This window comes from Anabrus simplex, chromosome 1, assembly GCF_040414725.1.
Source record: "Anabrus simplex isolate iqAnaSimp1 chromosome 1, ASM4041472v1, whole genome shotgun sequence".
Lineage (NCBI taxonomy): Eukaryota > Metazoa > Arthropoda > Insecta > Orthoptera > Tettigoniidae > Anabrus > Anabrus simplex.
In genome coordinates this window covers 767,375,250-767,400,514 of record NC_090265.1, presented here as the reverse complement: position 1 = coordinate 767,400,514, position 25,265 = coordinate 767,375,250, and positions in this window count along the sequence as shown.

Here is a 25,265-nt window from a genome sequence, read left to right as displayed (position 1 = left end):
GCTTTTATGTTGGCGGGCTGGTTGTAGGGCTGTTTTGTCTTATGTTATGTAAAAGAAAAGAAAGGCATCACTGGTATATGTGTTTAGTTGACTGTACAGTTGAAGGTGTGCCATAAAACTACCTCTGTCTACAATATTTATCCATTTACACAGGTGGAAAGTAATTTTACCTAACGGAAACAGTATGCAGTAGAGGGTGAATTAATTACTCCCGTTAAACGAACGGAAAAATCAGCAAATAATACAATCATGACTTGGAAATTAGGTGGAAATTTTGGGGTGAGTCTCAAAGAAATCGGTCCAGTGGTTATCAGATTGTTTGATTACACCACGATACATCATGACAAGGATAGCGTCACTAGAAAAGCTATAAATATCCCTACCTCTGGACAGTAGCTACACTCACTTGGTCGTTGTTTGCGAGGATGGACCTGCGATGCGTTAATGTCAAGCAGAGGTTTTGAAATCTCTCAAATAAACTTGTGACATTTATTGAGTTATCTGGCTCGAGATAAAATATTTAGTTGAACTGGCATAGAATCCCTGAACTTCTCAAATGAAAACTACGAATTCATAGATAGCTTTCGTAAATGACTGTGTGTCTTTGTATTCAGTGAAGGGAACCGTAGACTAGCCAAGATAAGCTTCGAGTTTCATATCAGTAAACCACTTGGCATAAGAGGGTGAGAGTGAGGGAAGTTCTCATGGTGAGTTAGGTCTTCGCCGAAGAACGGTGCATTTGTACAGATGGTGTGTGTATAGAATAATTCATTATTTACTTGTTAGAGCAATTAAAGTGTAGAATATGTATAATTATAGGTCATACAGATTAAAGAGGAAAAATGTGCTCTCCAAATTTGAAGGGCTAAGTGTGTGAGTCAAGTTGGCCCAAATGTAGCCAGGATGGCCTCGGAATCTACGACACACTTACCAGGTCGGTCTAATTTGAATTTCATGTTTGGTAGTTAGAAATTGTACATGCTTGTCTCATTAAATTACTATGTGTCGTGTGTAAAAATTAAATGTATAGGAAAATGTTGAGGCGAAAAGTCTATTATGTATGTCAGTGCGCGAAACTCTAAAAAAATGTGTATAAATTTCTGGAAGAAAAATGTAATAGGAGAAGTTTTAAATATTGTAATGTGAAAACCAATGAAATAATGTTCAGGCCGGTAAAACTTACATTAACGATAATGAAAAATAGTCGTTGTGAGCGTGATAAATTTAAATATCAAATTAATAATAATAATAATCACGTCAGGAAAATTGTTAAATCTGTTCAGCAGTAATGTCAAGTGAGATTTGCGATTTATACCTAAATTCAGTGAAGTCTGTTAAAGTTAGTAATAATTTTGGAAAACTTAAATTTTGTGACACCGTGTATTTGTGATACAAAAAATCACGGTATGCTATTTTGCTCTTGAGGTCAGAAAACGCAAAGAAATCAATTGTGAGATACTTATAAAGTTACGAATTATTCTGAGAATAGTTGGGAAGATGTTAAAGGCAGAGTAAGGCTGTATTTTATGAGTGATGTGTAATGTACAGGAGACTGAGGATAAAAACCCATGTTTTACGACGGAGAGGAATTTGTGACATGGTGCATGTGCAGAGGTAATATCTCCGAGACAGGCTGTGTAAGATAACGATGCCCTGTAAGCAATCCAGAACAGCTGGCTAATTTAATAGTGGTCAAAAACCAAGTTAGCTCGTAGTAACGCCTAATTTAATTATAAGTTGATGTTCTCCCATGATTACTAAATTTTAATGACACCGTAGATTTTGGCAATTAAGTCCAAGTGACGATTCTATGTAGTACCAGCAAAGTGCATTTTTGTGATAGTCAATCTCACGAGAAAGTACATTCTGACGCACGATCAAGGCATTACTTGATTATCGTAAATTGAATATTCTGTATTTTTACGAGACGAAATTATCACTCACTAGAAACATTGCGGGTGTGAAAAATTAATGGTTATTATAATGAGAATTAGCTTGAGTAGATTGTTGGAAAGCTACTTCACTGGACAGTTCACGGCACACACTTCAGTTATGCTGTGGATCTCGTGATGGTGGTGATTACTGTTTTCCGTCATATTACGTAAAACTAAACGAGAGTGGAATTTATTTTTATTTAGCGAACTTCATTTTATATGTTGAGATTGTATTGAGGAATGGATTAAACTATTCGGACATGCTGTTTAAGTTTGAATTTCACGCGTTATTGTAAGAAATGGACATAGTTATATTTCCAGATTCGAGTTCATTCTGTGGCGAGTTTCATTTCATTGTGTTTCAACGAGGATTAGATTTAAATATTCGGGATTGTGTTTGAAGTTTCGATTTCGCCTGATAGGGTAAATGATGTGTAGACATCCTACCGTTGGCTCAACGACAGATTTAGGATGCTGCGTGTATTATATAATTATACGGATGAGTAGACACTACGTAGGCTCAACGACAGGATTAGGGCGTCGTCTGTATATAGTCAAGTCATAGGTTAGTCATTTTTGCGAATCGACTTGAACGATGTTAGTGTTTGCAGTAGTGGATACGAATGTGAAGAATATTAGCAAGTATTATTCAGGCCATGTTTCGGCATAATTCTTAATAGCCAGAAGGTGCTCACATAATAGCGTTGCATCAGTAGTGGCATGGATGTGAGGGTTGTCCCACGTGGAAGCCTAGCTAACGCAGATTGATCATTACTACTTAGCCGAGCGGGTTCAAGTTCGACGAACTTTCGTTTCCTATTTTACTTTCTTTACTTTTAGATTTATTGCTTGGATTATCTTATGATAGTGCCGTGTGTTGACACTTAGTTGATTTATGTAGGATTTACGCTACGAATGCGGTTTCGATTCGTCAGCTGTTAATATATTTTATTTTCAAGTTACGTTATTTCACTTTATATTAGGTGAGACGTTGATCTACCGATCATTTGCAGTTTAGTTTAATGGGACAAGTGTAGGTAGATAGATTTCTAATGGTAGTCGTAGTTACAGAAATTGGAAAGATGTCCATTACTTTGTTTGGATGTGGACTTGTATGTTAATAAACATAACGACATAACTATTTATGACCTGAAAGTCGGTTTAGTAAGAACATTTTCAAGTGACTTATCACTTTTCTTTAACTTCAGTGTTTGGCATTTCTTCCAAATTCATAATGAATTAACGTTTCCTGAATTTCGAAGTCTTGTTCTTTCAGGACGACGTAAATTAAGATCCCCTCGGATCAAGTTGTTGTTGATTCCTTCTCAACATCTGTTTGGGATGATGCATGTTTCAGCATCGGGATTATTCTGTAACTTAAGGGTGTCACGAGATGACAATATATGGTGGAATTTTATTTTTATTTTGATATTTGCTGTTAACTTGAAATGAATACTATGCTTTTGAGTAATGTTTCGCAACCTATAGTCGATTTGATTCGATTAAGGGTCCATTCGGGGTATGTTCCAATATCCGATAGGATAGTACACTGGTGGATAACCTTAATTAAATGTAAATCTGGAATTCCACTTGCTGAAGGTCAGATTTTCCACGGATCGTGTGAATTAACTCTCAGTTATTATTTGGATTAATGGTGTCCATTTTCAGGTTTTATTCTCGTTTTCTGGTTTTCGCTGTCCACAAATTTTACACGATATTTTCATTCTTTTAAATAATAGGCCTATTAACAGGATAACACTCACGTTATATATTGTGACTGCTTTAAAACGCTGTAAAATTATTAAGTGATTTTTCTAATGAATTTAATAAATATGTTCATCGTGATTAAATTTGAATAAATAGTTTAGTAAGCACATTTTTGATCCTCGTTTAAAGTAGTTAGGCTCTCTTCAGAACCCCATCGTTTGGTCAATGTAGTGACACAAAAAAGCCCGCTACGACCCCAAGATCTAAGAGTTCGATATTGCTCTACTGAAGCAACTGTGGCAAACGACCAATAATGGAACGATAAGTTCAAGGGTTCAGTAGGTATGTATAACATCTCCTCCATAAACCACTGGAGTGAATTACACCAAACTTGGTACACTTACGACTTGGTATCAGGAGACAAACTCGTGGAGGTAGGACACCCCAGGCACCCTTAAGAGTGGGAGTGAGGGGGTGAGATATAAAAATCATGGAAAGTAGTGTCGAATCAATACTTTTCGCGGTCGCTGAGATGAATAGTGACACTCCAGAATTTTTAAAGTCCAACCTCACCCCCTTTGGGGGTAGGGGGCGAGGCGAGAGTGATATAAAAAATTAATCGAAAATAGTGTCGAATACATAGTTTTCGGGATCGCTGAGATGAATAGTGACACTCCAGAATTTTTAAAGTCCAACTTCAGCCCAATTTTGGGGTGCAGGGTGGGGGAGTCGTATATAAAATTAATCGAAAATCACTGAGGTGAATAGTGACATTGCGGGATTTTTTAAAGTCCAAGTTTAGCCCCCTTCGGGGTGGGTTGCGAGAAGGGTGTGATATACAAAAATAATAGTGTCGAATCCATAGTTTTGGATCCGTTGAGATGAATAGTGACACATCGGATTTTTAAAGTACAACTTAAACCTCCCTTTTGAGGTGGGGGTAAGGGGGTGATATATAAAATAATCGAAAATAGTGTCGAATCCGTAGTTTTTGGGGTCGGTGAAAGGAAGAGTGACACTCCAGATTTTCTAAATTCCAAGTTCGGCCCCCTTTGGGGTGCGGGGTGAGGGGGAGTGATATACAAAATTAATCGAAATTAGTGTCGAATCCGTAGTTTTCGGGGTCGCTGAGGTGAATAGTGACACTCCGGATTTTTAGTATCAGAAGACAAACAGCGTAGAGGTAGGCATTCCAGGCACAATTTGTGGCGGAGTGGGGCGAGGGGTTGAGATATAATGATCATCGAAAGTAGTGTCGAATCAATACTTTTGGGGTCGCTGAGATGAATATGACACTCCGTATATTTTAAAGTCCAAGTTCAGGCCCCTTCAGGGTGGGGGCGAGGAGGGTGTGATATATACAATAATTGAAAATAGTGTCGAATCCTTAATTTTCGGGTCCGCTGAGATGAATAGTGACACTCCGGATTTTTAAAGTCCAACTTAACCTCCCTTTTGGGGTGGGGTCAAGGGGTTGATATATAAAAATTATCGAAAGTAGTATCGAATCCGTAGTTTTCGGGGTCGTTGTGAAGAAGAGTGACTTTTAATATTTTTTAAATTGCAAGTGCGGCCCCCATTGGGGGTGCGGGAGGAGGAGGAGTGATGTATAAAATTAATCGAAAATAGTGTCGAATCCGTAGTTTTCGGGGTCGCTAAGATGAATGGTGACCCTCGGTATATTTTAAAGTCCAAGTTCAGCCCCTTCTGGGTGGGGTGCGGGGAGGGAGTGATATGTAAAAGTAATCGAATATAGTGTCGAATCCATAGTTTTCGGGGTCGCTGAGATGAATAGTGACACTCCGGATTTAAAAAAAATCCAATTTCAGGCACCTTTTGCATAAGGAGAGAAGGGGTAAAACAGAAATTGTCAAAAATGACCGAGATAATGGACCAAAATTGATTCAAGTATGACTTACTATGTGGAGAAAATAATGTTTAGGATAAGACGCCCCTGGAACCACTGTAGATGGGCGTGATTTCTATATTAGGTATATATAACTGAAGTCGAACAATAGTAGTTTTCGGGACTACTGGAGCGATTCAAACCAAGTACACTTACGACTTACCTTCGGGAGATAAACAGCGTGAGGGTTATAACAAACTTAGCATCCCTAGGGGTAGGTGTTGGAGGAGGTGAGATATAAAAATAATCAAAAATAGGGTCACATCCGAAGTTTTCCTTGTAACTGAAATGAATACTGCCTCCCGCCCGAAGACCCTGGGTTGTATTCCCGGCCAGGTCAGGGATTTTTTCTCGACCTGAGGGCTGGTTTGATGTCCACTCAGCCTACGTGACTAGTATTGAGGAGCTATCTGACGGTGAGATGGCGGCCCCGGTCTCAAAAGCTCAGAATAACGGCCGAGAGGATGCGTCGTGCTGACTACACGACCCCTCGTAATCTGCAGGCCTTTGGACTCAGCAGCGGTTGCTGGGCAGGCCAAGGCCCTTTCAAGGGCGTTAAGTGACGCGGGCTTTGGTTTAGGTTTTGAAATGAATACTGACACTCTGGTTGTCATTGAAGTCCAAGTTGATCCCCCATTGGCGGGCGGGTGAGGAGTGAAGAAAAAGTATCCAAATGACCAAGTTTATGGATTTTAATGTGTACGTTCCAGTATGACTGTCAACTGAACTTGGTACAAATATTACCTACCATCTGGAAAAAAGTACTGTGGGGGAAAATTTCGGGGGCGCTAAGATGAACTGTGACACTCTGGATGCCGTTTAAGATAAAGTTAAATCCCAATCGGCATGGTGGTGAGAAATGGTTAACAAAAGGAAACGTCCAAAGGGACAGAATTTAAGGACGTATGTGCGTATCTTCCGGGCTATAAGTTGGGCGCCGGCTATTAATCCCAGGGTCGAACATGGGTTATCCCCGGTGTTATTTTCGAAATAAAATAACCTGAACATAAATTAATATGCAAGAAGAATAAAAGAGTAAATAGTAATAACAAGATTATGAGAACCTTTTGCAAAAGTAATTTATTTTAAAACTTTGGCAGTACGACAAAGAAAAAGAAATGAATAACAAAAAAATCATTGACCAAAACTCACAAGGTCAATTGTATGAAAACTAATCCAATAATAATTTATACGGATATTACACAATTCGGTTATATCTTCCAAGTATCATATGAATATAGCACAAAAGCATCATTTGTTAAATTTGTTACGTCGGTTTGTTTAATATTCAATTCCACTCATTAAATTTCTAACATAATATCACAATCTCACACAATCTCACACAATCTGAAACTCCTAAAAAAATACATATCGAGTGGCTGAAGCTTCATTTACATAATTTTAGGATCCAACTATACGATTTGGTTTATCACACAAGTATTTACCGACGTCACTCATTACATATCATTTCATCCTGTTTATTTTCTTATTCGTTTCATTATTTAATTACGAACATCATTGTTCCAAAAATAAAGTTGACCTGTGTTATAGTGTTGGCTAGTGAATGCATGATTCGAAGCAGTGTATCGATTCATTCAAGTGTCCGGGTGAATCGATTCACAGGAACGGCGAGCTCACGGCACACGATTCAGCTTACTCCCAGCGGAGAGTGCTGGCGGTGAGCCGAGCTTCCGCTGCAGCGAGACAGTGAATCCTGGCACACCGAAAGAATCTTGCACACAGCACGGCTCAGTGAGACACAAGATACACACGGCTCCTTATCGGCACACTGGACATTGGCGGAGAGCCGAGCTTCCGCTGCAGCGAGTCATACAGTGAGCCGTGATACACCGAAAGAATCGTGAACAAGCACGGCTCAGTGAGACACAAGATACACACGGCTCCTTATCGGCACACTAGACACTGGGGGAGAGCCGAGCTTCCGCTGCAGCGAGACATACAGTGAGCCATGGCACAGCGAAAGAATCGTATGCAGTCACGGATCAGTGAGACACAACACACACACACACACGCGCGCGCGCGCGCGCGCGGTTCATTGCATTCACTGTCATTGTCCAATAACGGACCATTTATATTGGTACTATGGTAAGTAGTAATGAACCCATAATTCTATAAGTCAAGGGTTCAGTATGTGTACCAAGTTTCGTTGACAGATATTCTGGAACAAGCCCACATACATCCATAATCTCCGTCATATTTACATTCATTTTCACCCCTTCTCAACCTGTATACCTATTTGCGGCTGAAGTATGTATGCAATATATATCGTATGGCTTTACAAGTACACAAAATATCTAATATGAAATGGAAATATCCAAACTTGACAACCAGTCCAGAGCACTCGGGGTCATTTTGTATAGAAGCCTCAGACTATCATTAAATGTGTTCCATTGCCTGCTCCTCCGTTCCGCAGTCGCAGTCAGCAGAAGAACGGAAAGCCCACTTCTTCAACATGTAACCACACTTCCCGTGACCCGTTCTAATTCGGTGCAGCTTCGATCAGGTTTGACACGGCAGTTGGAATCCTCAAACTTCTTTGTCGGATCTTGAACCAAGTGAGCGTTGTTGGGTGGGTGTTTATGCCAACGTTGTCAACACTCGGAGGTCATGTCGAAAAAACTGATACTTTTAAAATCACTCCAGGGTGGTTTGCGTGATTTCAGACGAATTGTTGGTGGGTCTTGTAGGGCATCGTACAAGGGAGAGTTATTATGATAAGAGATCTTCTTAAGCAAGTTTACCTTAGCTGCTCTCCTCCTTAGATCTTGCGGGGCAATATTAGCTAAGAGAGGTAACCACTGAATTGGAGTAGATCTGACAGTGCCAGTGATAAATCTCATGGCTTCATTAAGCTGGATATTAATCTTTGCTGTGTGAACGCTGCAGGAGCATAGTATTCACCAGCAGAATACACAAGAGCAAGTTCAGCACAGCGTAGGACATTGGCGTCCGCACCCCAGCTACTTCTGGCAATCTTGCAGAGTAGATTCACTCTGAAGCAAAGTTTCTTAGATAACGTGTAGCACTGTTGCTTGAATGTCAAGGACAGATCCAGAGTGATTTCTAGATATTTTGGATTGTAGTTATGTGGTACTTCGGTTCCGTCGAAAGTCACATATGGCTTCTTTTGGGCTTCCTTTTTATTTACCTGGAATTCAGTAACCTCACTTTTATTTGGGTTATTTGGAGGCAGTCACTCAATTTCGTCAGATCACTTACCAGTACATTCTCACAGTGCATAAGATCTTTACTCTGGAAGACTGACGCTAGGTCGTCTGCATACTGCATTTTCAAAGAGTCCGTGCCTGGCATATCATGGATAGTCAAATTAAACCGAATGGGGGCCAGAACTCATCCCTGAGGTAGGCCATTATTCAGAGTCCTCCATCTGCTAGATTGTCCATTCAGAAACACCTTAAAGCGTCTGTTAGAGAGCATGCTGTTCACTAGAACCACCAGATTTTGACATGGGATGATACCAATGAACTTCGACATCAAGCCGTCCCTCCACACAGTGTCACAAGCTGCGGTAAGGTCCACAAAATCTGCAGCTGATCGTATACCTCGTTGAAATCCAACTTCAACTAGAGTTGTCAATGTTAAAACCCGATCGCAGTAGCTCCGATGTTTCCTAAAGCCATCTTGTTCAACAGGGATGGTTTGATCAATTGCCTATTGAATTCGATTTAGAATAAGAATTATCTTATCTGAGCCAAAATTTTGTTTTAGGTCCGATGGTTTTAAGAAACTCTGCATATACGCCATCAAATCCAACAGATTTATTTACCTTTAACATATCCAAGGCTATACCAAGTTCCTCAATGCCGAAGTAACCTGAGTAGTCGGGATGTAGTGCTCGATTGGATCTCTTTATGTACACTTCATTTTTCACGATGCATGTATGTGCCTTGTCAATTTTAGCTTTCGAATTATTCATTGATCTGGCAGCAACAACATTTTTATTCACACGTGGGACTTTGCTTGACAGCCTTGGATCTGTACTAAGTTTTCTTATAAGGTTCCAGGCTTTGGGACTAGAATGTGTAAAGTTAAGTTTCGCCATTATTTTATGCCATTTTTTCTTCTGTTCTGTTTGAGAGCTCTCAAAAGGTCATCAGCTGTTGTATCATAGAGAGATTCTTGACATTTAGTATATAACTCATTGAATTTTTGAGACTAACCGGGAATGTATTCCTTCCGAAACCAAGGGGAATATATTTTTAACATTAACTTTAATAGACCGCACGAATCGTTCATAATTGGATGGAATTGGGAGAATCCTCTGAACGGTATTATCAAGACCTTTCTGAAACTGTTTTCTGTTCGCAAGCTGAAAATTCCATCGAGGTTGTGGGATGGAGGAGACTAATGGAATTTCTGTACCATAATGAATAATGACTGGCCTATGTTGGCTGTGTGGGAAAGACGTGATGACTTTTCGCTATGTCATATCGTTATATCCAGATTTGGATACGATGCACAGATCAGGGGAATAATCCTTTAACCATCTACCAGATCGGAACGTTCCTGGATCTTTGGCGTTGTAAACAAGCTTAAGAATGTACATATCCATCCATTCATTTAGAATTGCTCCACTGCCGTCCAGCCAGAGCATAACCATATATCCTTCCTCCTCTGTAAAGATCTGTGTCGTCCTTGGTGTGAGTCTCCTGTATTGTTATTACACCTAGAGTATTCTGCAGCATCAGGCGTGAGAGATATTGACTCTTAGTAGTTGAAATCTATTCTATGTTCATGTGACATATCCTAAAGTTGTTACCAATGGAAACTGATGAGTGTTCCTAATCTTACATGGCTTCATAACTGGAAAGATAGCGGTAGTTAAGACTTTTTTCCTGAGTTTTGACACTACTTTACTGTATTTCGTATAGTTTGAGGTCATTGTACAATACAGAGGCAGTGACACTTTACTGTACGATTCCGTGGAACCTGAAGGCTGTTAGTTGTAAACCCAATCATGCCCTTCGCTCATTTGAACAATGGAGTTGGTAAAATATGAGGAAACATTAGATTTGAAAATTCACAGCAGTAACCAAGCAGCTGAGTATGATCGTCTATTCCTGAGTTTCAAGCACTCTGTGTCCTTGTAGTAAGACCCCCTGTGTGTTCAGGGGTAGAATAACATCCACGCTATCCCCTGCCTGTCGTCAGAGTTGACTAAAAGGGGCCCCAGGGGTTCTTGGGAACGTGGGTTGCAACTAGGGGGTCCTTAGCTGAATCCTGGCATTGCTTTCATCTGCTTGTGACAGGCTCCTCGCTTTCATCTATCCTATCCACCTTCCTTGGTCAACTCTTGTTATTTTCTGATCACACCAGTATTAGATTTACGGATCCTAGGGCGACTCTTCCTTTTTCATGCCCTTCGTGCATATGTCTTTCTTTGGTCGATAGCTTCATTTTTCGAAGTGTCAGACCCCTTCCATTTTACCCTCTGATTAGTATTAATACAGGATGTTGTACTTCTCTTAAAACAATAATAACTACCACCTTGTAGTGACAAGTGAAAACAATGCCAGACTCAGCTAGGGGCACTGTGGTCCCCTTCCGGTCACATCGCACGACAGGCAGGAGATATCGTCCGCGCCCACACAGATAGAAATGTTATTACCGACCAGATCAGATTCGTGCCCTGAATGAAATCAGGATACGTAAGGAAGCTCCTCCGTGTGGTAAGTTAGGAGTGCACAGAGCTGTGCGGGTCTGTTCTCCAAATGTCAAATGTAACAGGCCCGCACAACGCCCCCGCACCGCGCCAAGCATTTCGGACCGCCCACACACAGCACAGCGCAGTCACTGCATACCTCCTATTGTACTCGATAATCCATGGGAAGGATGGCTTTAAACGAGCTGCAGAGAGATGAATATATGGGCCTACGTAGTCCAAGGGTAAGTGTACTAGGAAGTACCCGCCTGGTGCCCATGATCATTAAGGCGCTAAGAATTTAAGGTCTGACAGGTGATGAAAAAATTACCATTATAATGTTAGTTGGCAGAGTAGGAAACGACGTTCAATTCCGAACCTCCCCGCAGTGTTCAAGACTAGAGCAGACAGGAATAGGCTTCGTGCAGTGTATGCACAAAATATCTGATGCAAAGAGACAGATAGCAAGGCTGCAAGGGATAATCACCTTCCCACTACCTCTTTTCTGTAAATCCTATTCACCCCATCTACTTTACCTTCCTCTCTAATTTTCTCAAATCGAGTGAAAAACACAGAGTACAAGACTAACATTTATTTCACACAGAATTCCATTTAGTTTCGTAATTCCTTCACTTTTAAAAAACTTTACTCTTTATGTATAAATAGTTACTGAAAACTATAGTTCGGCAGTTCTAAGTAGTCTGTGAGTGGTTACATTTTTAAGATCTGTAATTACTTACTTATCTATGTAATTCTGTTACTGGATAAGTATAAGACAGCGACAGCTGTCACTGTAAATAAATTATCATCTACCTCTTTATCGTCACCACGAACACACACATGGGCGCGCAGGTCGCCCGTGGCCATCAAACAGAAAGCCCTGCAAGAGGCTTTTAAGGAAGCCGTAACAATCAATCAATCAATCAATCAATCAATCAATCAATCAATCAATCAATCAATCAATCAATCAATCAATTTAAATTAATTTAATTGGACGGACTCCTCAATTGAAGGGTGGGTAACGCAGTCTTGCTGGACCGCAAAATTCGCAGTTTCCAAAGCCTAATATGGAGAAATGCGAAACTGACTTGAGCATCTGGAAAGACGTGTTGGCGTCTAATTGACCGACGTGACGATATACCGTCCATAATCAGCAGCAATGTTTTGAACAATAGCGACGAAGGCACGAGTCCGATGGAACAAATCGCAATAATAATAATAATAATAATAATAATAATAATAATAATAATAATAATAATAATAATAATAATAATAATAATAATAATAGTTAAATCCCAGACAGTAATAAGTTAGAATTAAAACTAATTTAGTTGCACCTGATTTTCCCAAATGTAGCCAGAGTAACATAACTTGCCGCATCTCAAATATTATGCAAATCTAATAGGAGAACTGTTGTGCAGGCTGCAGTACAGTAATCTTGCATTATGACAAATTACTACCTAAACATGCGAGATATAATAATAATAATAATAATAATAATAATAATAATAATAATAATAATAATAATAATAATAATAATAATAATAATAATGTTGTTGTTGTTTGTCCAACCCTTGTCCCGTTTCCCTACGGGGTCGGGTATGAGGTGAGATGAATTTGTCGTGGCGGTTTTTTATGACCGGATGCCCTTCCTGACGTCAACCTCATCAGAGGAGTTAATGAGAGATGAAATGAATGACGTGATATATGATAGTAGGGAGAGGGTGAAACCCGGTGCCGGCACATAGCCTACTCCTGTCGAATAGCACCAAGGGGTCTGCTCAAGGCTTAACGTCCCCATCCGACGGACGAATCACCATCAACAGCGTCATATGCCCTCACTCCATATGAGCACTGCGGAGAGGTTTGGAATTTAATCCAGGCTTTTGGCACGCAATCTAGTGATTAGAAATTGTATACCACCACCTCCCCTACCCTGCCGGCCAACATTCTGATGGTGAAAATTTTTTCGACCAACGGGACTCGAACCGGCTAACCACGGTGTTAGACCGTTTTTTTTAGACTTCAGCGCCTTAACGATCATGGCCACCAGGCGGGCTAATAATAATAATAATAATAATAATAATAATAATAATAATAATAATAATAATAATAATAATAATAATAATAATAAATACATCATAGCCGCCAAGCTGGAGTCATGAAGTGGAGCTCCGCGATCTTGACATCTTTTCTCGCGTTCTGTGTAGTGTCGGTGGGTATCAGGGAGTATTTGAGCATTTGATTGGTGTGGTGGTTATGTGAACGTCTTGTCTTGGGAGTCTAGAGCTTGTTTTGATTGATTTGAGGGCATAGTTTTGTTTCATTTTATTGCCCTAAATGCCTCCATGTTGGATTTAACTACAATTGCTCCATAGATAACTTACTAAGAGTGTATGTTGGCTACTAACCTTGCCCTAACAACCACCCACTCGCTAACTTTTCTTTGTCTCCATAGATACTACCAACTAGATATATAATTCCACTCTTCCATTGAGGCGTTTCTAAGGCAACAGATCTTAGCCTACTGCTGGGAGCTATCTTGGTGGTCTGTGATAATATAATAATAAACATCATAGCAGAACACCAGCTACCCGTATGGACTAACATCCCTTACGATGAGGGTGAATCAAAATGAATGATTCATCCGTCCCGGGCTCACGCCCACCAGCTAACATCAACCACGAACTTAGTATGATGGAAACACAAGTGACAGAGCAACTACCTCAGGCCTCCACTGCTAACAGTAAAGGCGAACCTGGTCATTCGGATTCTGGGGGACCAGGACATCATGCAGGGAAGAGTCGGAGCTTCCCAAAACTTCTGAAACCCAAGAGAATGCAGTTCATTGGCACACTCAACGTACAGACTCTGGCTAAAACAGGCAAACTCAAGATTGTGATTGATACCTGTGACAAGTTTAGAATTCTTATTTTTGCAGTTCAAGAAACGCGATTTCGTGATTACGATCACTTTGATTCACGTGGATATCGAATATATAAGGGGAGGCCTGCAACTAAACTCGCAAATAGTAATTTACATATTTTGGGCACTACATTCCTAGTACATAACAGCATACAGAACTCGGCGATAAATTTTACATCACCTTCGGAACGTCTCTCTCTACTCACAGTTAAATGTGCTAACAAAGCCTACACACTGGTTAATGCACACGCTCCGGTGAACAGAGAACCTGACAAAAACAAAATTTAGAAGTTCTGGTTGCAACTCGAACGAGCACTCGCCAAGATACCTCAGCATCACGTTAAAATTCTCCTTGGGGACTTCAATGCACAAATCGGCAGGGAACGAGAATACGGAAGCATCATTGGGTGCTTTTCAGCACACAAAAAGACTAATGCCAATGGACATCGCCTAATCAACATATGTAGAATGGCTAACCTCCAAATAATGTCCACACACTTTAAGAAACCTCCGTGGAAAATGACCACTTGGAAATCACCAATCAACTACATAGGTGAATACCAGATTGATCACGTAGCCATCACAAGAAAATACTCTCCTGAAATCATGAATATGCGAGTTCGCAATTGTTACGTAGAGTCCGACCACCATCTTTCACAAATCAAAGTCCGCTTCAGACCTAACCGGAAAAGTTATCAGAAACCTAAAATACCACGCATTGATCCAGAATACTTAAAAGATCACGCACAGGAGTTCATTGAATCAATGCAGACTAACACAGAAACATGGGACACCCTTCTTGCAACCATTCAAGACTCAGCGAAGAAACTTGGCCAACCTCCACGAAAACGTAAACACAGGTGGTGGACTGCCGATTGCGCTAGAGCTCTGGAATCCCGCATGCAAGCCTGGAAGAATTGGCATAGTCACCAAACACCAGAAAATTGGAGTAACTTCATAGAAATACAGAAGCGAACAGCCAAAACTAATAGACGAGTTAAACGTACCTACCACCTCAATAGATTGTCGGAAATCGATTACGATTTCAAAAGGAACAACACTCGAAATTTCTATAGAACATTTAGAGAAGAACTGACTAACTACAAACCCCCCAGTATTTGTTTTCGTCGCATCGATGGAACACTTGAGCCGAATAAAAAAGCCAACTGTGACATCTTAAAGCAGTACTTCGAGGTGTTACATAACTGTGAACCTCCAGCCAAAAAACTGCAATTCAGCATATCCACCCCAAACCATGACTCACTTCCACCAACACATGACGAGATGCAGAATATTGTATTAAATCTGAAAAACAACAAAGCACCAGGGGAAGATGGTGTAACTGCGGAGATGCTCAGGATCGGATGTGAGGTCATTATTGACCGATTACAAGCCATCATTGCGGATATATGGGAGAGCGAAATCATACCTGCAGAGTGGACAGCTGCTTTGATTCATCCTCTACACAAAAAGGGTGACAAGACAGATCCGAACAATTACCGAGGTATCTCTCTCCTCTCAATTGCTTACAAAGTATTCTCTCGTGCTCTCCGTACCAGATTAGAACAACAGATAGAATGAAAGATTGGAGAATACCAGGCGGGCTTCAGACCTCACCGATCGTGTGCATAACAGATCTGGAACCTCAAGATGATTCTCCAACATCGCCAATCAATTCGAACAGTGGTCACTTTTGTTGACTTTAAAAAAGCTTACGACTCGATTGACCGTACCACCCTATTAGATGTACTTCATGAATATGGTGTTGACAACAAAACAACGAAGTTAATCCAACAGACTTTAACTAACACAACTTCTAAAGTGAAATTCATGGGCGAAATCTCCGAATCATTTGAGATAAGAACAGGCGTGAGGCAGGGTGAAGGATTATCTCCACTGCTGCTCATTCTTGTACTAGATAAGATCGTTAGAACATGGGAGAAAAAGTACACGGGATAAATATGGGAACGAGAGATAAGCAAATCAATATTAAGAGTCTTGCCTTTACTGACGACCTAGCAATAATCACCCGCACTCCCGAGGAAGCCAGAACTGCTCTTGAGAATCTGCATGAGATTGCTATTAAGACTGGCCTCCAAATATCATATGAGAAAACACAATACATGGACTCCAAGAACACCAGTGTGGAATAACTTGGGACCAAATATGGCAATATTACACGAGTTAAACTTTTCAAGTACTTAGGTGAAATTATCGGAAGCACTGGTAACGACAGGATAGCCAACAAAACCCGTGCCGAAAAATTACGTAAAGCCTACACAGTCACCTGGAATATCTACAATAAGAAATCCCTTTCCATCCAAGCCAATCTGCGTCACTACCATACAGTAGTTCTTCCTGAAGCACTCTACGTGATTGGAACATCAACACTGACCATCAATATCAATGGCATCGAGAAAATGGAACGGCAAATATTTAGGAAAATATTTGGACCAAAGTTCCAAGATGGAATGTGGATGCGAAAAAGCTCGGAAGAACTCTACTCGCTGACCGAAAGATTCACTTCAATCGCCCGGAAAAGACGTATGCAATTCTACGGACATCTAGCACGAATGGACGACTCGCGACTGACCAAGAAAATCTTCCTCATTATCAGCGGAACCCGACAAAATAAAGTACGGTGGCTTGCTGACACCCAAAAAGATCTCGCAGAAGTCGGCGTTGACCCACTGACAACTACACGGGCTACATTTAGACACAAAATTAACTTGCACAGCTTTGAAGCCAGACAATGTACAAGAAACTTGAAACTCCAGGAGGCATGGACTCAAGAAAGACGACAGACTCACAGTGCGAGGATGAAGAAGTTTTGGGAGGATAAGAGAAACAAGAAGAAGAATGCTAACTAATGGTTCTACGTACTCCTTAGAGGGCCTAACACACACACACACACATATATATATATATATATATATATATATATATATAATAAATAACTGTACCGTGTTTACAGCTTCTCCGTCCTGTTGAACTGCGCGCCTTCTAAATGGCCATCTGTGTGGTGAATCCGGAAGTAATGTAACTGAAGATTCTTGGACGTTTAACCTTTAGGTGTCTCTACTATCGACCTATGTGCTCCCTCTGGCGGGATTACGGACAATTGCCAGTTATGGAAATTTTCAATTTTCAATGTTTGTACACCTTCAGTTACAGTTGTCAGCACAACTACGGCTTCCTTCTTCCTTAAGTTATTAACCAATCAGGAATTTTTATGTATTTATCTCTAGCCAATTAAAATTGGGGGTATGTACAGGCACTCTGCCTAGCTCAAGAGCGTTCTGGAACTTCCCCTTCTGAGATGCCATAAAAGCTGGGCGCTTTAGGGCCGTATTGTCATCTTCATCGATCCGGTCCAGATTGTGTGTACGACGTCTTTAGGAGGCAGGGTCAGCCTTGCCATCATCAGAAGGCCCAACAACTCAAGGTAATGGCAGACATCTCTTAAAATGTGATAACTCCGGGCCGATAACTTGAGGGGAAGTTTTCAAACATTTTTTATTAATGTAAAATTCTAATATCTCAGTTTAAATGTAAATTTTCGGCAAGTCCCTGAAAACTCTGTTCAAACCTCTGATGGAAAACATGTAATTTGGGGAATGCAGAGTGTTCTACCTCTGTTAATTCCAATTCAACTTGGTATGGGGTGACTAAAATTTTCTAAACCTCTAAATTCTTCACACTGCTTTTGGTATTAATACTTCGCCTCTGCAACTTCTGGCCATAAGCCCAATTAGGATTTTAAGTGTTTTTCAAAAGGAGTGCAAGTGTTTCGCCTCCTAGCCTTTTGTTTATGGCCGATCGTCTTAAATCTTTATGTTGTACACTAAGGCAATTTAGAATGGGCACTCATTGCTCATGTATAATTGTCATTATTTATAGACAAGTGTGTAACGGGCTGTCTAGAAATAACAGTAAACGTGTTATCTGAAGTTTGTCAAGTATAATTGTGTAAGAAACTGGTGCCCCTAAGAAGCTGGATCGTATTAACGTTTGAAGCTGAAACTACTGTACGTTGTGAGTGGAGCAAGTTGCTCTTGTGAAATATTGTACCTTCACAGCTATTTTGTTCATCCCCTGTAAAGTTTCTCTCTTGTAGCTGGTTTTTTGACTTTAAGTTATTGTTATTGTGGGAGCTGACTGTTGTTCATCCAGGTTTTCTATCTACCAAATTTGTAAATCGAGGAAAAGGAAAGAAATAAAATTTCAAAATTTAATGCTTTGAATTATACTCTGATCACTTCACTGTCCACCCATTCACCCCAGCACTTTCTTACACCTCTGTAAAGCTGGAAAATCCCGTAATAATAATAATTTTAAGAACTATACTCAAGTTTATATCATTCAACACTGTCTTTTCACTAACAGCTTGGAACATTCCGCTTAGTTGAGCTGTTTGTCAATCGGTTCTCTTTTGCCATCGCTACAAGTTTGGGCAATGCATTCTCTTACATCGATATAAACACTTCGGACTTCGTTTTGAAAGAGAAACGTATACAAGCAGAAGACAAGAGGCATTACAGACCAAGCTGGAGGAGAAATACAACATCCTGCTCCGAAATAGGGAGGAGACTGAATTGCTAATGGGCGCTCGATGTGTAGTAACTTACCTAAATTCTGTTTGAGCTTATTTTGTAGTTTTAGTATTAGTGTTTTGGAACTAGAAGGAACTGTTGCCAGTGTTGTCAGAGACTCTCTCCAAATTGTCAATCACTATTTGCTTAGTACCATAAATTACAAGTGAGATAAATGGTTCAATTCGGGAATAGCTACCTCGTGTGTCGCACCTCATTACCTTCATATCTTTCTTTACTGATTTCGCATTCCTTACGATGTCTTAGATCAGTCATTTGTGACTGGTTAGTATTCTCTATACCTAACTTGATGTGTAGTTCATCCCAGTTAGACAGGTGGCACCTCATGTAACGGAGGATTGTCAAAGCATGTCTTTGATTCATGTGATCTCTGGTCTGGGGACCACAATGGCTTAGGAAATGATGGAGACGTTAGTCTACGAGATGATTTTCATCTCATATAAATGGTATTTCAAAAAGATTCATACTCTTCCTTGCATTGCTCTCTCAGTTCAGAGTCAATGAATATGATTACATAGAATCAATGCAATTGATTTCTTCAATCTCCAGGTATTTATCCTCCCTTGGCTTCCCACAGCTAGGCTGGTTTTATTTTCTGAGAGATGCCTGTTCTGTGTATTATCCCTTTATTTATTTATTTCTTTGCTGCAGACTTATTTTAGTGTCTTTCCTCTTTCTTCATGTCTGCTTGTTAAGTTATTGTTCCTCTGTTGAGCGAAAGGTAGCACTGATCCGATTATTTCGTGTGTGTGTGATGAGTTTTTTGTGGTTTTTGATTGGGGACCGTATATTTCTCTTCGACTTCGACGTCTGGCTTGAACTTATGTCCTGTAATATGGTTTTACGATGATGCTGTACGATTCATGTTCGCCTTGATGTGCGATATGAATGCGTGTTATGCGGCGTGTAAGTAATTTTGGTTATGGAGTCGACTGTGTAAGCCAGGCCTATTTGCGGTGACCCAGATATCTGATTTGTTTTCTCAGATCAAGATCATGAGCCGTCGACTGATTCTTGTCATGCTGTTACGATTCTAATCGTAACATGTCTTGATATTATTTATTCATTCTGCTTCTCAAATTTGGTCTCTGAATGTGTGTGTGGGGATGCAGTATGGTTATCGGACCTGTGTTATAATCACTGTCTTATGGATATTTGCTTTTATCATTATTCTTACTTTATCTCGCTATTGTTTTCGGCTCGCTCAGCCGATTTAAATGCTTATTTCGGGATTTTACTCTCACTTTACTTATTTCATTTGAATCGTGTTTATTTGTTTCCGTAATTATGGGAACTCCTTTTTAAACTTCTTGTGTTCCATATTTGTTTCCTTTTCTGCCAGCATTGCTTCACTGGCGTTTTCGATTTCTGTAGATACAGTCTCTATGGAGATTATTGGGAGCCATGTTTCTTTTTATAAAAGCCTTGCCTTTATCTGGGGAGCCGTGATAATATTTTTCTTGTCTGAAAGCTGCTACTTTCACCTCCTTATGACATCTGGTCCCTAAGAAAGAAATACTTTGGATCACGTTTTAATTACCACTGTCTGGTAATGATTGAATATAATCGTTTCACTTTTCATGATACATCTGTTGCGACAGTGTAAAATGTCATGAGATCCAGTTTGATGGGTCAAACGACTCTATTGCGATTGATATACCTTCACAAACTATGTATGTGAGTATTTGACTTCCTGTGTTTCTCCATTTTGCTTGTTCTTTGCCCATACGTATCTTAATCTTTTCTTGCTAAGCTTATGTTAATAAACCTTATTCGTTTCAATTGATATCTGCTGTACGTTATTGTCTCTCTGCTTTGGGGACGTGCCTTTTACACTTTGTTTCTCTAGTCTAAGAGGCCCGGATTCAACTCCTGGCATTTTATAATCAGTTTGGACCGATACAGAGTAAATAGGTAGATAGGTAGGTAGGTAGGTAGATGGTATACTCGTTAGGGGAATCACGAAACAATTATATCAAAAAATAATAAACATTATTGATTGAAAATATTACCCACATATTGTTTAACTATGAGGCTGTATCTCCACGGTAAAAAGGGCTGTTATTTTATTCCATTTCTTTCTAAGATCAGTACGATATGACATCCCATCTTTAGTATATTGATTAGTTTTAAGTCTCTACATTATCTTTCACACCTGCTCTGCATTCGTCTGAGACAATAGTCCGGCGCTAATTAATAAGATTACTTTTTAATCATGATATCACCTTTATACAATTTTACTGAGATAACTACACGATTATCACATTAGAGCATCTCAAGTGCTCGAAATTACCTTGGTTAAAGCACACACAATTATGAAACAGGATGGATCCTGTTGCAATATCCGGCATCACAAGAAACTTTTTGCTAGTTGCTTTACGTCGCACCTACACAGATAGCTCTTATGGCAACGATGGGATAGGAAAGGCCTAGGAGTTGGAAGGCAGCGGTCATGGCCTTAACTACGGTACAGCCCCAGCATTATCCTGATGTGAAAATGGGAAACCACGGAAAATCATCTTCAGGGCTGCCGACAGTGGAATTCGAACCCACTATCTCCCGGATGCAAGATCATAGCCGCGTGCCCCTGCCCGCAGGGCCAACTCGCCCGATGCAATAAACTTTGTTTATACTGACATCGCTGACGAACTTTACACACTTAATGCGTGCTGGAAACAGGTATCCAGTTCCGTAATGTACGGCCTCATACCGGTGAATCACATACGGCATCACGTAAACCTCTCCACCAGGAATGAACAGTTACAATATCAAGAAGTACGGACACACCTGTCTGGAAAACCCTCGATACCTTCTGGTATAGGAACTGAATATCTGGTTAAGTGGAGTCGTAACACTGTATCTCGACAATGTTAAAATAGTTGAATAAATTAACCTTTTTCTGAATAGCCATTCAATGTAGAAATATGATTTTTTGAATATGGTGTTAATTCATGTGTTTTACATACACTTATCTACAATAGGTTTAAAATGTGTGCTACGAAAAAATGTATGATCTTTTTAAATATTCCCCAGTATTAATTTTTCTACAGATATTTGATTATAAAGAATAAACTATCCAAGAAGTGTCGACCAAAGTAGATCCATACTACCATACAGTATCACAAACATTTGCTAAATATTTCATGGAAATGCACCCAGTAGTTTCTCAGAGAAGTGATAATTTGTTTAAGAAAAATGATTTGAGTAAATTGCATCTAAATTAAATGTTTCAGTAAAGCTCACCTGTTGCAGAATACAAGCTTTAAATTCGTCCGTCAAAACAACATTGCATGTTGTGATTGCAGCTCAAACAGGGTGACCAACTAATAAAACAGATATTTCTCTTCAAAACACGCCAAAACCACAAACTTCTAGAGTGAATAGTCCCTGAGGTAAATGTAAATGAGTGATACGTTGTACAAAACGTGACTAGAATTAGAAGTTCACCAATATATTAAATAAAAAATTTAAAATAGTAAATATTTGAATAAAACAAATGCCACGTTAAACAATGATTCACACGTTAACAAAATGTAAAAAAGTTAAACTGTCAAAATTTGACGATTTGGACCTTTACGACTTGTCTTAACATTCAAGAAGTAGGCACAGAGATATTTACTGGCTCTAGGTCTTAAACATTCACACGATTACCTTCTTTTTCACTGAATCGGAGATGATATAGAAAAAACGTTTGTAAATATTATTATAAGTCATGTTTTTCCTGAACAATTTTCCCGTACAACGAATCATAAGAGATCCCTTTGAAGCCCCGCACTTCAGAATTTTAGAAACTCTTATATCGAAGACCCCAGTCACCCTCATCTTTAAGCAATCCGTTTTCCGGTGATACTGCAACAGACAAAAGGCTAAAAGTTAAGCTCAAGCCGACATAGGGCATCTGGTACAGATAGAAATACGATCTATACATAGTATCTTGTTTGTGCCAGGGAGTCATATTATGTCGGTTCCTCATACTACAAGTCATTGATTTAATTTTCAACAATTAGCAGAAGGAAACGAGTGTTAAAAAATATAATTTTCTGATATATGATGTAGGCCTATTCATTTCGAAACCTGTACAATTAATCCTGTCTCTGTTTTTAAAACTTCCACCCTATGTCCAGAAATACAGCTACCTTTGACTTAAACGCTTAATCCAGGCACGAAAGATGTATACAGATTATACTGGAATATGCGTAGAATATGCCCTTACGCCAAATTGAGGCTTTCTATGTGTCCCCGAAGACCACTCTGCAATAAATAATAGCTGTCATCAAGGTATGCGAAGGCTGTAAATAAGGTATTGGCAATATGCAATAAATTAAAAAGTACAATCGCATTACATACCTTCAACGTGGTCACCCGCAAAGTATATTACCTCTTGAAAAATGTCGGCAATCCGTTGGCAGGGCGTTCTCTGTTGATTACAGCGACTGTGTGGATTACGGATGTCACGTCAGGAAATCGGTGGCCTCGGAGGGGTTCCTTGAACTCCGGAAACAGGTCGAAATCATAAGGGCTCATGTCTGGTGAGTACGGAGCATGTTCCAAGACCTCCCAATGCCACCGTTTCAATACGAGCTTGACATTGTGTGTGACATGACAACATGCAGTAAACGTTGACGTGTGCGCCGCATACACGGAGGCAGATAGTACTCACGGTTGACGGTTTGTGCCTCAGGCACAGCATGCGTAAAAGTAACACTTTCGTAGTTGTATGACACAACCAGCATAAGCTTAACCCGACTGGGTTCCTGTCGACATCTCTGTGGACGTGGCGAACCCGGGTGAAGCCTTCTCTAACGCCATCCATGTAAACAAACTTGAACTTGTGAACTACAAGAAACTTCGGTCTTCTACTGTTAGATGTTTCTACCATCGGTTTATTTGCTCCCTATAAAGGGCTAAACTCTAATTATTTTGAAAAGACATGTTTATTTTCTATGTTTTTAAACTTGGTTGTGAGGTTTTCTTTTGATGTTCCAAAGTTGTCATCACTTCATCTGATTCCTACTTGATTGTAATAAACCTATCAAAAACTTGTAAAATATTTTCTCTAGCCAATTAAAATGATGCGTGTGTACAGGAATGCAGCATATCAGTAACGAGTTTTGGAAGCTTCCTCAAGTACCATACAATCAGGGTGTATTGTCTGAATTTCTCCAGTGATTGTGAGAGCGGCGTGTCCGAATGGAGGCAGGGGCGCGGCCTGCGTGAGGAAGGCCCACCTACTAAAGGTGATGGCAGAATTTTTATAAACATGTGATAGCTCCTCCAGATACTTTGAGGGGAAGGTTTCAAATCTCTTTTATTTAAAGTAAATTTTAAATCTCGTGGTTTAAATGTAGAATTTTCGGCAAATCTGAACTTTGTTGTCTTCCCTACTGGGAAGGGAACGGAGAGTGATGTCCATCTGCCGTACTCCATTCAACCTTGCCTGGAGCGACTAAATTTCTCAAAATCTCTAAATTTTCGTAAATCCTTTTGGCATTAGTGTTTCTCATTTAGTCACCCCAGTGTAGTATATGATTAGCCTCTGTATCACTAGGCCATTGGACCACTTAGGGTTTTAATAATTTATTGAGGGAGTGCAACTGCTTCGTCTCGTAGCCTTTTGTTTATAGCCGGGCGTGTGCAACCTACTTCTTTTACCATTAAGCCCCCGGATATTCTTTTCAGTCTGTAAAATTTTCCTTGTGTTAATTCCAATTGGGAACAGTGACTATTGTGAAATGGTTAAGCCCACATTGGGGCTAATGTGCAAGAACACTTTAATGTGAGATGGAATCTTAACGCGGCGTAAGAAACTAATGCCTCCGCCAGGCTAGACTATGGTATTGAGGAGCCCCGACTCCTGAGTAATGTAGAAAATCCTGCTCTTATCGAATATTTGTACCTGTCATGAGCAATTACGCTCCTTTCTATGTAAATCAACCAAACAGTTATTTATTGCAAGTCTTGTACCTAATTTTCGGACCTCTAAGTCCCTCTTATTGCTAGAGCTGACGAGCTCATTAATATTGTTGTTATTCATTCAGATTTTCTATTTCTCAATTTTTAAACAAAAAAGAATTAAATAAAATTTGAAAATTTGTTGTGTTAATTTCTGCTCTAGTTAGTTCCTTGTCCAGCCATTCAACCCACATGCTTGTTATCCCTCTGTGAACCACGGAGATCCTGTAACACATTCGACTGACGCTTGAATTCAGGCTCGTAGGCTCGTGACAACGCCTCATCAACGGTGACAATACGCTGCAAAACTCCTTCGTTGCGGTGTCTATCCAGATGGATGCCAGCCAATGCATCCCGGTGCCATTTCTATACGTCTGTGAGTTGATGTGGAACCCAACGGGAGGAAATTTTCTCATGTTAAGACATTTCGTCAGTATACAGTATGTCACACCGTTTGATGACTCATCTCTACGAATAATTCCCGGACAGACTACGGAAACGAGACCACTCACGATGTCAATCTTATCTTCAGAAATGAACGGCCG